Here is a 15972-nt window from a genome sequence, read left to right on the forward strand (position 1 = left end):
GTCTTAGCCTCCTGAGTCACTGGGATTGCAGGTGTGTGCCATTGTGTCCGGCTGACAAATAATTTTCTTACTATGGGATAAATCAACAAACTGGGCTATGACAGTGTTACTACCTGCTAGACCTAACTTAAATCCTTAGGATTCCCTCCGTTTGCTCATCTACAAAATGGGTGAAGAATATAGTTCCTACATGGCCTGCTACATATGTTTCTCCTCAATAACTGTTAGGATTGCTCTGGTGTATTGTGATGCTTTTCTCTTCAGATTTTAAAACAGCCTCCCGTGTTTCCAATCCTCTCTCTTTTTAAAAAATATTTTTTTTAGTTGTTGATGACTTTTATTTTATTCATTTATTTATATGCGGTGCTGAGAATGGAATCCAGTGCCTCACACATGGGAAGCATGCTCTACCACTGAGCCCCAGCCACAGCCCGTCCAATCCTCTCTCTTTTTTTTTCAATTTAAAAAAAAATTATTTCTTACAAACATGACAATAGTGGAGTGCATTACATTTATAATTATCCATTTACAGCACAATTTTTCATAACTCTGTGTATAAAGTATATTCACTCCAAACTATGCCATTATACATGAGCTCTCTTATTTTTTTTCACATACAATTCTTTTTTTTGAGAGAGAGAGAGAATTTTTAATACTTATTTTTCAGTTTTCGGTGGACACAACATCTTTATTTTATTTTATGTGGTGCTGAGGATTGAACCCAGCACCCTGCGCATGCCAGGCGAGCGCCCTACCGCTTGAGCCACATTCCCAGCCCACATACAATTCTTAATACACCTTTATACCATCATTTATCCATATCTCTGTTTGTATATAAGGTATGTTGACACCAAATTCACATCTTCATACATGTATTTTGCATAATGATGACCGTCTCCTTCCACCATCCTAGCTGTCCCCTTCTCCCTCCCTTCTCCTCCCACCCTATTCCCTATCTAGAGGTAATTTTCCTCCCAAGCTCTCCCTCCCTACCCCACTTTGAGTCACCTCCCTTATATCAGAGAAAACATTCGCATTTGTTTTTTTGGGATTGGCTACAATCCTCTCTTTTTATCTCAACCCTTATTGAGTTTGCTGGGTGGACTTGACTGCCACTTAATTGTCCCCGGGACAATTAATTGTCCCCGGAGGCACAATTAATTGTCCCTGGAGGCTGCCATGTAGGGGCTGGGGCTGTAGCTCTGTGGTAAAGTGCTTGCCTTGCATATGTTGAGGCACTGGGTTCCATCCTCAGCACCACATAAAAATAAATGAAGATACTTTGTGTTTATCTACAACTAAATAAATAGTTTTTTAAAATGCTTCCTTTATAAGTGCATGGCCACTTTCCTTTTTTTTTTTTTTTAAAGAGAGAGAGAGAATCTTTTTTGTAGATGGACACAACACAATGCCTTTATTTTTATGTGGTGCTGAGAATCCAACCCGGGTCCTGCCCATGCTAGGCGAGTGCTCTACTGCAGAGCCACAATCCCAGCCCTACACTTTCCTTTCTTTAGAGAAAAATTTGAGGAGCACACAGCACAATGAGAGAGAATCTGAAACCCAAACTCTAAAGCTTTGTTCTAAGTCTTTCCCCACCCTTTATTCTGGTCTCTCTTATTCCTAGAACTCCCAACCACCCTGCCTGCAGAGAGGGGAGGGCCATGTGCCTGACCCAGCAAGGCGAGGCAGACTGGTAGGTGTGGGCTGGAATATGTGATTTTGAGGAAAAGATGCATTTTCCGTGGGACCTACTTGGGTCACGTGATCTGCTTAGGAAATCTCATGCCAGCTGACATTTCCCTTCAGGGTTGCTTAGGAACCTAAGGAAAGCTCTGGCTCTGAATGGCAGGCGTGTAATAAATTAGTCAGTCCTGGGCCTAGCCATCTGGTTTAGGTAAATTAAGAGCCTAACGCATATGGGATTTATCTAAAATAGCAATTCTCGTTTTTCCCCCCTCTTCTCATTTTTATCCCTCTTTATGTGGCTCTTTGCGTTGGTTGAACATTGCATAGATTAACCCAACCCAGCCTGGACTTTCTCTGTCCCCTACTCCTTTTCTTCTTATTCAAGGGCCAATCTCAGAGTCTCCTGTGAGTCACTCATGGTCCTCTTGAAGGTTGATGATCTTAAACATTTTCTTTAGCAAATTGCCCGATGTGAAGCGAATGCCTTTTGAGCTGTGTTCTTTAGCTATGCCTCCCACCGGCACCCTCCCTTCTCATTTATCACCTTCCTTTAGTCCCTCAACCTCCACGACTTCTCAGACCAGTTTCCTCTGTCCTGATTATTCTTTGACTACCAGATTTGTCTGAGTAATTTTTTATTTTTTGTACCAAGGGTTGAACCCAGGGGAACTTAACCACTGAGCCACATCCCCAGCCCTTTTTTTAATATTTTATTTAGAGACAGGGTTTCCCTAAGTCGATTCAGCCCTCACTAAGTTGCCGAGCCTGACTTTGAACCCATGATCCTCCTGCCTTAGCCTCCCAAACCTCTGGGATTACAGGTATGTGCCACTGTGCTCAGCTTGAATGAATTATTTCTATTCTGCCGTTTTCTTGCTCTGAAATCTGCAATGCTTACAGGATGATGAGCCAAATGCTGCTTCCTTGAACTCCTCCATCAAGTTCCAACCTGCCTTTAAGCTTCATCTACTTCTTAACAGCTTTGCCCTCATTCAAGACTGTCTCCTCTGCTCACTTCTTCTGGAACACACCTACTTTGTCCTGCCCCACTTATTTTCATGTTTAAAAATTACACCCTGCTCAATGTCTTTGCTTAACTGTTTGATGTTTCTAATTGAATTACAATGTCCTGGAGATCACTCTTAGACTTTTTTTTTTTTTTTTGTAGTTTCCCGTTCCAGGCTAAGCATAATTCTTGGCATCTGGCTGGGTTCATTAAATACTGGAAGACCAAATGAATAAATGAATGAATGAACAACTATGTCAGGGTTATGCTTTGACAAGGGTGCGACACAGTAGATAAATAAGTAAAATATATAGTAGGTGAGGAGATGACAATTCCTATGAAAATAAGCAAGAAGAGATGGGGTGTTGGCAACTGTAAATAGGATGGTCAGGATAGGCTTCCCAGGAAATAACATTTGGGTAAAGACATCATCATGTTAAATCTGCATTCTGTAAGGCAGGATTATAATCATTCAAAAACAAACAGTATTATCCTTGTGGCTTGGGAGGCTGAGGCAGGAAGATTGCAAATTTGAGGCCAACCTCAGCAACTTAGTGAGGCCCTGAAGCAACTTGTAACTTAGACCCTTGCCACAGTCTGGCTGGGCACAAATGCCGCAGTCTGGCTGGGCACACAATCAGGAGCCACCACACAGCTTGTAGATTCAAACAGCAACTCTTTATTCCCGAACTCACACCAGCCGTCTACAATCACGTTCTGGGGAAATCCACGTTCTCTGCCCAAATCCACGTTCTCTCCCAAATTCACCTTCACTGGGCTTCTGTCTCCCAAAATATACTGTCTGAATCCCGTGAGAACTCAAGGGGAACTTAGGCAGCAGGATACGCCCTATTCCCAGCAGGAATAATCTTAAACCTTAAACCTGGAACCTAAACTGGGAACGCCCTAAACCCGATTATGTTAAACCGGGAACACCCTAATCCGCCCTGGTCCTTGAGCAAGGTCAACTACATTCAATGTCACTGCAAAATGTCAGCAACATGGGGTACGCTGGCAAGGAAATTGTCATACCTACTTGGCTAATGGCTCCCAGCAGACCCTGTCTTAAAATAAAAAATAGAAAGGACTGGGGATGTAGCTCAATGGTAAAGCATCTCTGAGTTCAATCCTCAGACCCCAACCAAAAATAATAACAACAAAACAAAACAAATAGGAAGCCAGTAACAGTGACGCATGCCTGCAATCCCAGCAACTTGGGAGGTCAAGGTGGGAGGTGGGAGGATTACCAGTTCAAAGCTAGTCTGGGCAACACCTATCTCAAGATAAAAAATGAAAAAGGCTGGAGATGTGGTGCAGTGGTAGGTGCTTGCCTAGCATGTGCAAAGCCCTGAATTTGAGATCCAGCACTGCCAAACAAAACAAAAACCCACAACAAAAAGCCTTTCCATTATGCACTCACATGTGATTGATGAAAGCACCTGAAATGGCATGTATATCATGGTGTCACCAAAACCACACAATGACATTCAAATTATGTTCAAAGAAGTTATGTTTAGAGGAAAGACAAAGATACCCATTTAAATCCCATTCCCAACTACATACAATATGGAAAAATAAATAAATGAGCAGAGAAATAACTTTGGGACACAGTCTTTGTTTGTAATAGATACGGTTAGAGAAAGTAGAAAGACATTGAAGACCACGGTGAAGGGAAATTAAATGGAAAGCAACGGTAAGGAGGAGACCTCTCCTTGGAGCCCTATGGAGGATGAAAACAGTTGAATTGGAGCTCATCCAGGGATGGCCCAATGGAGAAGGAGGTCATCAAAGGGGATCACCTAGCAGATGGAAAACAACTGCCTGCAGGCTGCCAGGGAGCTCTCAGAGGTCTGCTTGGGTTTCCACATGAAGCATCATTTCAACTTCAAGTCTGTGAACATTTACTGAACCTTAAATAGTTTATTCTTTTTTTTGGTATAGGGAATTGAACCCAGGGGCACTTAACCACTGAGCCATATCCCCAGCCCTTTTTGTATTTTATTTAGAGACAGGGTCTCACAGAGTTGCTTAGTGTCTTGCTAAGTTGCTGAGGCTGGCTTTGAACTCATGATCCACCTGCCTCAGCCTCCCAAGCTGCTGGGCATGGCTTAAATAGTTTATTCTTGAGTTGGGGGTGCAGCTCAGTGGTGGAATGTTGGGGTTTTTAGCTTCTTCTCTCCACTCCGTCCTGCAGAGAGGCTTAGGAGAGCACGCCCCAACCCAGACGGATCAAGAAAGGTGAGTGTCGGCTGGCCGCCCGGGGAGACCAGTCAAAGCAGGATCTTTGAGGAAGATCACACACAACTTATATAAGAAGTAAAAGCCAATCATTTTAAAACATGGAAAAGCGGGAACCAATCAACATAAAGGTCAAGTCAGCAGGAGGAATTAAAGAGCATGAGCTGTGCATGAGCAAGGAAGAGAAGTAAGCCAATCAGGGAGGTTTCAAAACAACTTCAGTGTCTTCCTACTGGCATTTAGCCAGGCGCCTTCCTAGTTTTCGGCCCCACAGTGGAACACTTCCTAGCATGTGTAGGGCCCTGGGTTTGATCCCTAGCACTGCAAAATAAAAATTTGAAAAGTTTATTTTCTTTTATTGATTAATTTTATGGATTGGAATCTATCCTAAGGAAATCTTCAGAGATGCAAATATAGTATTTATGTACTTGGTGTTCACTCAGGTCAACATTATCACACACCATAACATTTTTGTGCAATGCTTTGCAAATCTATATAATATAAAAAAAGTGTGTGTGTGTGTGTGTGTGTGAGAGAGAAAGAGAGAGAGAGAGAGAGAGAGAGAGAGAGATACTGGGGATTGAACTCTTGACCTCATGCATGCTAGACTCTACCACTAAGCTATATTCCCAGCCCAATACTCATAGAATATTGAGTAGTATTTTAAAGAGTAAAATTCCATATTGTATGTATAAATTGAAATGTGTAAACATAAAATTATAGCCATCCACTTATTTGTTCATTTATTCATTGAATTTTATTAAGCACATGTAAGATGTTTCAGATATTGCAGAGGATACTGAGTGTATGAATTTATAAGTATATATATATATGTGTGTTATAAAAAAAGAAGGAAAACTACAAAATATCGCAATAGTGATCAGACATGGTGGTACATGCCAGTAATCCCAGCAACTCAGGAGGCTGAGGCAGGAAGGTTGCAATTTGGAGGAGAGCCTCAGCAACTTTGTGAGACTCTGTTTCAGAAAAACAAACAAACAAAAACATAGAGCTCTCTAAGTGATTTACTGTCATTTAATCTTTTTCGCTTTTTATTTTAATATTTAAAAATTTCTAAATTAATTCTAATTAGTTATATATGACAGTATAATGCATTTTGACACATTGTACACAAATAGAGCACAACTTCTCCTTCCTCTGATTGTACATGGTGCAGAGTCACACCTGTAGTGTAATCATACATGTATATAGGGTAATAATGCCTATCTCATGCTACTGTCCTTCCCATCCTGACTGCCCCACCCTTCCCTTTACTCCCCTCTGCACAATCCAAAGTTTCTTCATTCTTCTCTCCCCCTATACCTTCTACAGATCAGCAACTGCTTAGCAGAGAAAACATGTAGCTTTTGGTTTTGGGGGATTGGCTTATTTCACTTAGCATGATATTCTCTAGTTCCATCCATTTACCTGCAAATGCCATCATTTCAATCTTCTTTAAGGCTGAGTAATATTCCATTGTGTATATGTACTACATTTTCTTCATCCATTCATCTGTTGAAGGCCATCTAGCTTGGTTCCATAGTTTGGCCACTGTGAATTGAGCTGCTATAAATATTGATGTGGCTGCGTCACTGTAGTATGCTGATTTTAAGTCCTTTGGATATATGCCAAGGAGTGGGATAACGGGGTCAAATATGGACCCATTCCAAGTTTTCTCAGGTGTCTCCATGCTGCTTTCCATAGTGGTTGCGCCAATTTTCAGTCCTACCAACAACGTATGAGTGCGGCTTTCCCCCTACATCCTCACCAACACTTATTATTGCTTATATTCTTGATAATTGCCATTCTGACTGGAGTGAGATGAAATCTTAGAGTAGCTTTGATTTGTATTTCTCTAATTGCTAGTGATGATGAACATTTTTTTATAGGTTTGTGGATCAATTGTACTTCTTCTGTGAAGTGTCTGTTCTGTTCCTTAGCCCATTTATTGATTGGGTTATTTGGGGATTTTTTGGTGTTAAGTTTTTCAAGTTCTTTATATATCCTGGAACTATCATTTCATTTTATTCTTTAAAAAAATATTTATTTTTTAGTTCTAGTTGGATCCAATACCTTTATTTCATTTATTTATTTTTATGTGGTGCTGAGGATCGAACCCAGGATCTCACACCTGCAAGGTGAATGCTCTACCGCTGAGCCACAACCCCAGACCTCATTTTATTCTTTAATTTCCATATTTTCTATAAGGCATACACATTCCTTTTAAATTGGAAAAGCTAATCTTATTTATAAATAGTAGGAAACAATTAAATTTGGAGATTCACAAGTAAATAAAATTCACCAAGGTGCTCTTTCTCTGTGAACGGTGAAGTATGAGTGACCTCAGGACACTGTTCATTTCGCTGTGGGCAGAACACTAGAAACAGGAAGAGCACTTCCCGCCCCCACCCCAGTAGTGTCTAGATGTTTCCCCTTTCTGGAAGAAGCCAGCGAGCGTAAACCAGCAGAGCAGGTTTGTGGCCACGAGGTGCAGTGCATGGGGAGCAGAGCAGATCTGAATTCGGATGACTTACTTGTGGCTGGACAGACAGACTGCTGGAGCAGCTTTACTGTGCCTGCCCCAAAGGATAGCTCTGCAGGTCTCAGTCACAGCAGGACACGGAATCTGACACCCCAGAGCACAAACAAAGTGTGGAAAAAGGACACTTTTGTGCTGAACAAGGTTTCTAGGCAACAACTTACTAACAACTTCAATGTCCCTAATCATTCAGCTCTGCTGACCTTTAGAAATGGTCTGATAAACTCATCAGATTTCCGCAATGAAAGGGGTGACGTGCACAGATGAGGTGGACCAACATTTGGTTTCCCACCACTCCTCTCTGGGTACCGGTTCTACCAAAATAATGCCTTGCTGGTACTCTCTCCTCTCCCCACCACCAATTAAGCACAGAACACAGGGGCCATGATTTCTTTAGAAATCTGTGTGTGAGCTCTCTGAGGGCAGGACTTATTCTTATTTGACTTTATCCCCAAGATCTAGCAGTGTGCTGGCTCACAATGAGGACTCACTAAATTTTTTTCCCTCTGTATTGGGATGCTCTACCACTGAGCTACATCCCCAACCTTTTTTTTTTTTTTTTTATATATATATTTTATTTTGAGACAGGGTCCAGCTAAGTTGCCAAGGCTGGCCTCCAATTTGGATCCTCCTGCCTCAGCCACTCAATCCCTGCTGAGATTACAGGTATGCACCACCACACCTGACTATTAAATGTATAGTTGAACCAATGACTTTTCATTGAAGGATATATATGGTTTCTTAGGATCTCTAATGAATGTTGGATTCCACTCATCTGTCAGTTCATTCACTTATCCATGTTTCTATCTGTCCATCTATCCATCCATCCAACCACCCAATAACCCTTAGCATAAGCTAGATATAGTCATTGCCATCATGACTATGTAGGTTATTATCTAAAGGGAAGACAGATATTATGGTTTTATTTTTTCCAATGGCATTTATATGCCCTGAACAATTTTGTATATTTTTGTTTATTGTCTACCTCTATTTGGCCACAATAATCTCTGGGAGAACAGGGGTTTTATCTTATTTGCCACTGTGCCGCTTGTCAGGTGCTTGATTAATATGGGTTGACTGCATTTAAAAGAACTAAGAATAGGAATAGGTGGGGTGATTGAAAAGGCATACTCAGGGCAAGAGCTACATCTTAGTGGTAGAGCGCTTGCCTCGCATGTGCAAGGCACCGGGTTCAAGCCCCAGTGTGGGATGCCTTAGAGCTACTTCGGACATCCCTTAAATGATAAGTGATTAAACACTAAAACCTAGGGTGCTGTGGTGTGGTGACAGTGATTTATGTCTCACTCCTGACTTCACAGTGAGAATGTTTGAGCAATTCAGTTCAGATGACACCGAAGAATTTTGTGATAGAAACTTGATGAGTGTTTTTGCAGCTTTAGATTAATGTAGTGATTCTGCTGGCAGCTTCAGGGAAAGGCTTTATTGGATCCTGACCTTGCAATAATAATAGGGGACAGAAAACAGAAGGTCTTAGATCAACAAGAACAGCCTGGATAATAGTCTTAGCCAGGGGGGGGGAGGGGGAAAGGGGCGTTCTAGACAGCGTGTCTGCTGGGCATTGCAATCCTTAGCCAACAAAACAAACCAAACCAAACCAGCAGAAAACCACACGACTGTCCTAGTTCTATCCAATGTCCCTTCCTCTGGCTCACCTCTCCCCAGATGGAAGCCTGGGGAGCTGGACCAGGGTTAAGACCTCGATGTGTTGGAAGCTTGAATTGCTGGCTTCCCAGGGGATTGTACTTCAGGATGGGCCACTGTATTTGTTAGACCAGGATGCAAGAAAAGACCACTGACTCCAATTAAAATCAAATTAAAGCATGATTATTATTTCGACCGGCCGGGCTACCTGTCCCTCCCAAAACAGCGGGAACTAGACAGCAGCAGCAGCTTTCCTGCAGCCCAGCTTTATAGCCCAGAAAGTTACACAAAGGGGTGTTACAGATAACAGAACTCTGACGAGCATAACACTAATGGTAGTTTACATTTTTTACTGGACTCAACATCAGAATTTATGAGGACCATTAGAGCCCCAGAGAGGGTCGTTGTCTGGCCAGGGAAGGCCAAGATTTGTGAGGCGTCACTAAAGTTTCAGAGAGGGCTGCTATCTGGTCAGAGAGCCAGGCATGGGTGAGTTCAAGGCACGGGCAGGCATTCCAAGCAGGTTCAGAATTTGCAGTAATTTATAGTAAAGCTGAAATTATCTTTTCATGGCTTTGTGGCGAGATTGCTCCCAATTTTAAGAAAAGATCAGGTTGGGTCTATCATATTGACTTAATTTTTTTTTGGTACTGAGGCTTGAACTCAGGCATGCTTCACCACTGAGCCACATCCCCAGCATGTTTTTTTAAAATATATTTTTTTAGTTGTAGTTGGACATGATACCTTAATTTTATTTATTCATTTACTTTTTATGTCATGCTGAGGATTGAACCCAGTGCCTTGCATGTGCTAGGTGAGTGCTCTACCTCTGAGCCCCAGCCCCAGCCCCCCAGCATTTTTTAAAATAGTTTTTAGTTTACATGGACACAATACCTTTATTTTATTTATTTACTTTTATGTGGTGCTGAGGATCTAACCCAGTGCTTCATACATGCTAAACAAGTGCTCTGCTACCGAGCTACAGCCCCAGCCCCCCAGCATTTTTTATTTTTTTAAATATCTTTTTAGTTGTCAATGGACTTTTATTTTATTTATTTATTTATATGTGGTGCTGAGAATTGAACCCAGTGCTTCACACATGCTACGCAAGCGCTCTGCCATTGAGCCACAGCCCCAGCATTTTTAAAATATTTTATTTAGAGACAGGTTCTCACTGAGTTGCTTAGTGCTTCGCTAAATTGCTGAGGCTGTATCTTTGAACTTGCAATCCTCCTGTCTCAGCCTCCTGAGCTTCTGGGATTACAGGTCTGTGCCACTGTGCCGGGCTATAATAACTTAAAATTTTTTTTTTTTTAAAGAGAGAGAGAGAGAGAGAGAAAGAGAGAGAGAGAGAGAGAGAGAGAGAGAATTTTATTTCTTTTTTAGTTTTTTGGCGGACACATTTTTCTTTGTTAGTATGTGGTGCTGAGGATTGAACCCGGGCTGCACGCATGCCAGGAGAGCGCGCTACCGCTTGAGCCACATCCCCAGCCCTTAATTTTTTTTTTTTTAAGAGAGAATTTTTTAATATTTACTTTTTAGTTTTCGGCGGGCACAACATCTTTGTTTGTATGTGGTGCTGAGGATCGAACCCGGGCTGCACGCATGCCAGGTGAGCGCGCTACTGCTTGAGCCACATCCCCAGCCCCAATTTTTTTTTTAATATTTATTTTTTAGTTGTAGTTGGACACAATACCTTTATTTTATTTATTTATTGTTACATGGTGCTGAGGATCGAACCCAGGGCCTTGCACGTGCTAGGCAAGTGTTCTACCACTGAGCCATAACACCAGCCCAGATAATGATTTAATTTTAACTTGATCATTTGCAAACACCTATTTCCAAATGGGGTCACAGTCACAGCATTTCCATACCTTTTTGGGAGTCATAATTCAAAGAGAGAGAGAGAAAGAGAGAGAGAGAGAAAATGGGGAGCGGGAGGTAGCCTGAATAATTTCTAGAGCAGCTGGAACATGGCAGAGCATATCACAGGGGATTTCTTATAGGTCCTCTGCAGCCTCAGACAGTCCTGGAGGAGCTCAGGGGAGCTGCTCATCTTGGACATATGTCAATAACGAAACCAAAAGTGACTTGAAACATCTTGAAAAGCCACTATACAGGCTTATTCCTGGGGGAAAAAATGGAATGTCATATCTGGGCAAATTGTCTGGGAAAGAACATGGGTTTATAGTGAGTTATATGTCACTTCTCTAGTACTGACTGTGTGTCCTTGCTTAACCTGTCTGGTGCTCAATTTCCTCATCTACCCAACAGGGCCAATGTACCGGAACTCACTGGGTATTTGTGAAGACTACATGAGATTAGATACAAAAAGTACTTGCTCTTGAAGTTAACTTGGCAAAGTCAGTTCCCCATTTTCTCTTTCTGAAAATATATTATCTAGAGAGGGTTTCTGCCTAAGAAAATAGTTTCTTGCAATGTTAGAGTGAAAACTCCTTTTAGAAAGGTACGATAACATACATCTCAATGCCTTGCAGTTGGTTAGACTCTCTACCTTACTCAGTACATTAAAGAAAATGGCAAGAAAGAAATATGACTGGAACCATCCTATATCAATATGGTCTTTAGGGTAGAAAGTCAGGAGGATGAGATTTCAGGAAACTTCCTGATGTATTACTATTTTTACTCTTATTATTATTTTTTGAATTTGGTGTCAACATACCTTGGCATGTTGTGAGCCCAGGGGCACTTTACCACTGACCTACATCTACATCCCAGCCTGCCGCAGTCTGGCTGGGCACAAAATAACGGAGCCACCACGAGGCACTTGTAGGTTCATACAGGAACTCCTTTATTCCTGAACTCCCACGAACGCCACCCACGTGGCCCTTCCAGGAACACCACACCCCAACCGGAACTCCCTCCACCGGAACTCCCCCGACCAACATGAACTCTCCAGGAATCCCACCCCCCACCCAGAGCTCAACCGGAACTCAAAGGGAACTCCACCAGAACTCAAAAGTAGCGAGCGCCCAAGGCAGCAGGAGCCGCCCTATTGCCGGTCTATATACAACTGAATCACAGCAATTATACACAGCTTAACTTAATTATTATCTTAATGGCTCGCTGGCGTCACTTTTCAACCACTCCTACTGGCAAAATGCTAGGCACCATCCCGACTCAGCTGTGGCTCTCAACACCAGCCCTCTTTATTTCTTATTTTAAGATGGGGTCTTGCTAAATTGCTTAAGTCCTCTTTAAAATGCTAAAGCAACCTTGAACTTGTGACCCTCCTGCCTCAGCCTCCCAAACTGCTGGGATTATACCCATGTACCACTGTGCCTGGCAAGGAGTATCGCAAGTTTGAGGCCAGCCTCAGCAATTTAGTGAGACCCTGTTTCAAAAAAACAAAACAAAACATAAAAAGCACTGGAAAGGCACCTCAATGTTAGAGCTCCCTGGATTCTATCTCGAATATCAAAACAAACAAAAATAAAACAAGAAGCAACTCTTGTTTTATATTCCAATTTCATCAGTTTATGTAATATTTAAATTTCCAAATTGTAATAACAATTACAGAGGATCTACTGGGAGTAGTAACTATCTCAACCGAGTCTTGGGAAGCACACAATGTGGGCCTAGGGGAGCAGATACATTGGGACGCAACTGAAGACCTTTTCAGCTGCACCTTCAACCATGGGAGTCTGGTGACAAGGGAGTGCGTTTTAGAGAAGTCACAGAGACCTTCTAACCAGGAGTTGGTGCAGTGGAGGAGGGTTAAAGTGTTTTCACTGATGAGCTGGTCCTGGACACTGTAAGAATTCAACTGCTGACACATTTCTACATGTCCTCTGGCAAGGTCTTGCTCCAAGGAGTATCACAACTGTCTCTCCAATCACATATCAAAGACACCGGGATAATGTTATAGTTCTTTAGGACTCTATCATTAAAATTGGATATTGATTTTATCTAATCACCTTTCCCTTTAGTAGTGATTCACTTCTTGGTTCAATGATCTAAGAAACATTTATGGAGCACCTACTATTGCTGTGCCTTGCGATAAGACAGTGAATAAGGTGTGGTCCTTGCAGCCTAGGGGGCAGCCACATCAGTAAGTGGGCAATTGCCAAGCAGCTGGTTAGCTTGAGGGATAACCCCCAGAACGCACTACACAGTCTACCCTGGGTGGAATTCCTCTCTGATTGAACTTGGTGGTTATAAGCAACTGAGGAATGCCTTCAGGATCAGTTACTCTGTTCTGGGCTCTGAGATTACAAAGACAAATCATCCACAGCATTGTATTCAAGAAGTCCAGGCAGGAGGCCGAGGCAGGAGGATCACAAGTTCGAGGCCACCTTGGACAACTTAGTAAGACTCTGTCTCAAAATAAAAAATAAAAAAAAAAACCCAATGTTTAAAAAAAATCACACAGGTAACTATATTATCCTTGTAGGTGTGGCCTTTGGGATAGTGTGGGATTGTCTGGGAGGCATTTGGGTGAGATCTGCCGAGGGAAGCTTCTTGTAGGAAGTGAAGCTTCTCTAGGCTGTGAGTGTCCTGAGAAGCAGGGACCTGATGCAGCTGTCTCCCAGTCTTTGGGACAATGCCTTGCACACATGGTGGCTCAGCATTCCAATGAGTTCATGTGTGATTAGGAGTCAACTTGGGGCTTGGAGGCTCTACCCTGAGCCAAGCTTTACACTAAATGCTGGGAATCCAAAGATGAATGACACCTGGCTTTTGCTCTGAACTAGGAGATTGGAATAAAGACTTATTTCTGACTAAACTTTGATAACTTATCAGGCAATATAAATCAAAATGCTTTTGAGCCGGGCCTAGTGGCACATACCTGTAATCCCAGCAACTTGGAAGGCTGAGGCAGGAGGATTGCAGGTTTGAGGCCAGCCTCAGCAACTTAGTCAGATTCTGTCTCAAAATAAAAATTCTTAAAAATGTTCTGGGAATATAACTTAGTGGTAAAGCACCCCTGGGTTCAATCCTCAGAACCAAATATCTAACAAAATAAAATAAAATGCTTTTAAACCTGGGGCTGGCCCTTCCTTCCTTCCTTCCTTCCTTCCTTTTCTTTCTTTCTGGCACTGGGGATGGAACCCAGGGTTACTTTATCACTGAGCTACTTCCATAGTCCTTTTTATATTTTTATTTTGAGACAGGATTTCACTAAGTTGCTCGAGGCCTCCCAAGTCATGGGGATTGTAGGTGTGTGCCACTGTGCCTGGCTTGAAGGGAGCAGTTTTATCTGAATAACTGTCCAAGTGCTTTTTCAAATTATCAGCTATCCCTTCAAACTTTCCTTGACACCCCTCCCAGCCTCTAGGCCTAAGGGAAGTGGGCTATGGCATCGTTCTCAGCAACAGTAACCTCAGAGCTCGCAGTTGCTGGTGGATGGTTTGCTCTAGGTGATCAGAACTTTCCACTGGTCTCTAGGAACAAATGAGTTTGAATGAGGTCGCTCAGTTCATTACAATTCTTACAGCTTCTGTTCTAACTCTCCTTCAACTCTTAACTCCTAGACCAGCAAAGGCCACTGGAGTTGAAATAGAGCTGGCAGAAGGTCATGCGTGTGTGATTCATGTCAATTTAGTGCAATTAAATGGCACAATCAGCGAGACAGGAAACTTTGCATCTCCGTAACTTTCTCCAATGTTAGGAAGAGAAACAGGGGCAGAAGCAAGTTAGGGACACAAAGCAATGCTTCATTCCCCAAGGAATCAGCAAGTCAGGTTGTGAATCTTTCCCAGAAGGAGAAAGCCCATCCTCTTTTCTAAGCTGGATATCTTTACATGTTTGCCATTTCTTAAGAATGTTTCTCGTTGTTCCTCCCTAGAGAGCTGTACCCCAAATAACAGCCTTTTCCAAGTTCTCACTGCTGTATGGACTCTTGGGAATCCACATGCCAACCCCGAGCAGAAATATAGCTGTAATATCCCCCTCATGTCCCCCACATGCCCTCGGCCCTGCCCAGCTGGAGGGTCACATTCCGTTTCATAAATAGCATCAAAGAGAAGTCACTTTGGGGGTAGAGAGCAGTAGTGTGAGCAGAAGTCAGGGACCTCAAGCAATGACTAATGGGGCAGACAGGCTTTTCTTTGTCCATTGTTCGCTGATAATGAATAGATCTTCAGCCTCCTCTTTCTACCTCTAGAGAAAGAAAAGAGGCCGTGGACACAGAAAGTTCCTTTTAGAAAGTTCCTGACTCTATCCTGTGTTGTTGGCTTTTGGACTTTCCCCCCAGAAGTCACCAAGTCCAGTCATGAATTTTTGAAGAGTTGGAACCTCTGACAAATTAAGTGTTGACTGTGGTGAGTGTTTTTTTTTTTTTTGCAGTATTTGGGATTGAACCCTGAGTCCATCTATCACTGACCTACATATATCCCCAGATCTTTCTATTTTATTTTGAAACAGTGTCTCTTAAATTGTCCAGGCTGCCTTGAATTTGTAATCCTCTGGCCTTGGCCTCCTGAGTCGCTGGGATTATAGGCCTATGCCCTCATGCCTGGCAGCATCCATCATTTAAAGTGGGCTAAACAACAATAAAACACTCAATACAATTAAAAAAGACTTGAAGATCTGGGTGCAGTGGTGCACGCCTGTAATCCCAGTGGCTGAGGAGGCTGAGGCAGGAGGATCACAAATTCAAATCCAGCCTCAACAACTTAGTGAGGCCCTAAGCAATTTAGTAAGATCCTGTCTCCGAAAAAAAATAAATAAATAAAAAGTGCTGGGATGTGGCTCAGTGGTTAAGCACGCCAGGGTTTAATCCCCAGTACCAAAAAAAAAAAAAGGCCAGGGATGTAGCTCAGTGGAAGAGCATCCCCAGGTTTAATCCCCAAGTATCACCAAAAAAAAAAAAAAA

General features: G+C 42.5%; 1 pseudogene; it reads left to right on the plus strand.

Annotated features, from left to right (window-relative positions):
- Positions 1–5034: 5034 nt before the first annotated feature.
- LOC107139694 overlaps positions 5035–15972 on the plus strand; it is a 19280-nt pseudogene continuing 8342 nt past the window's right edge.

This window comes from Marmota marmota, unplaced genomic scaffold (genome assembly GCF_001458135.2).
Source record: "Marmota marmota marmota unplaced genomic scaffold, marMar, whole genome shotgun sequence".
NCBI lineage: Eukaryota > Metazoa > Chordata > Mammalia > Rodentia > Sciuridae > Marmota > Marmota marmota.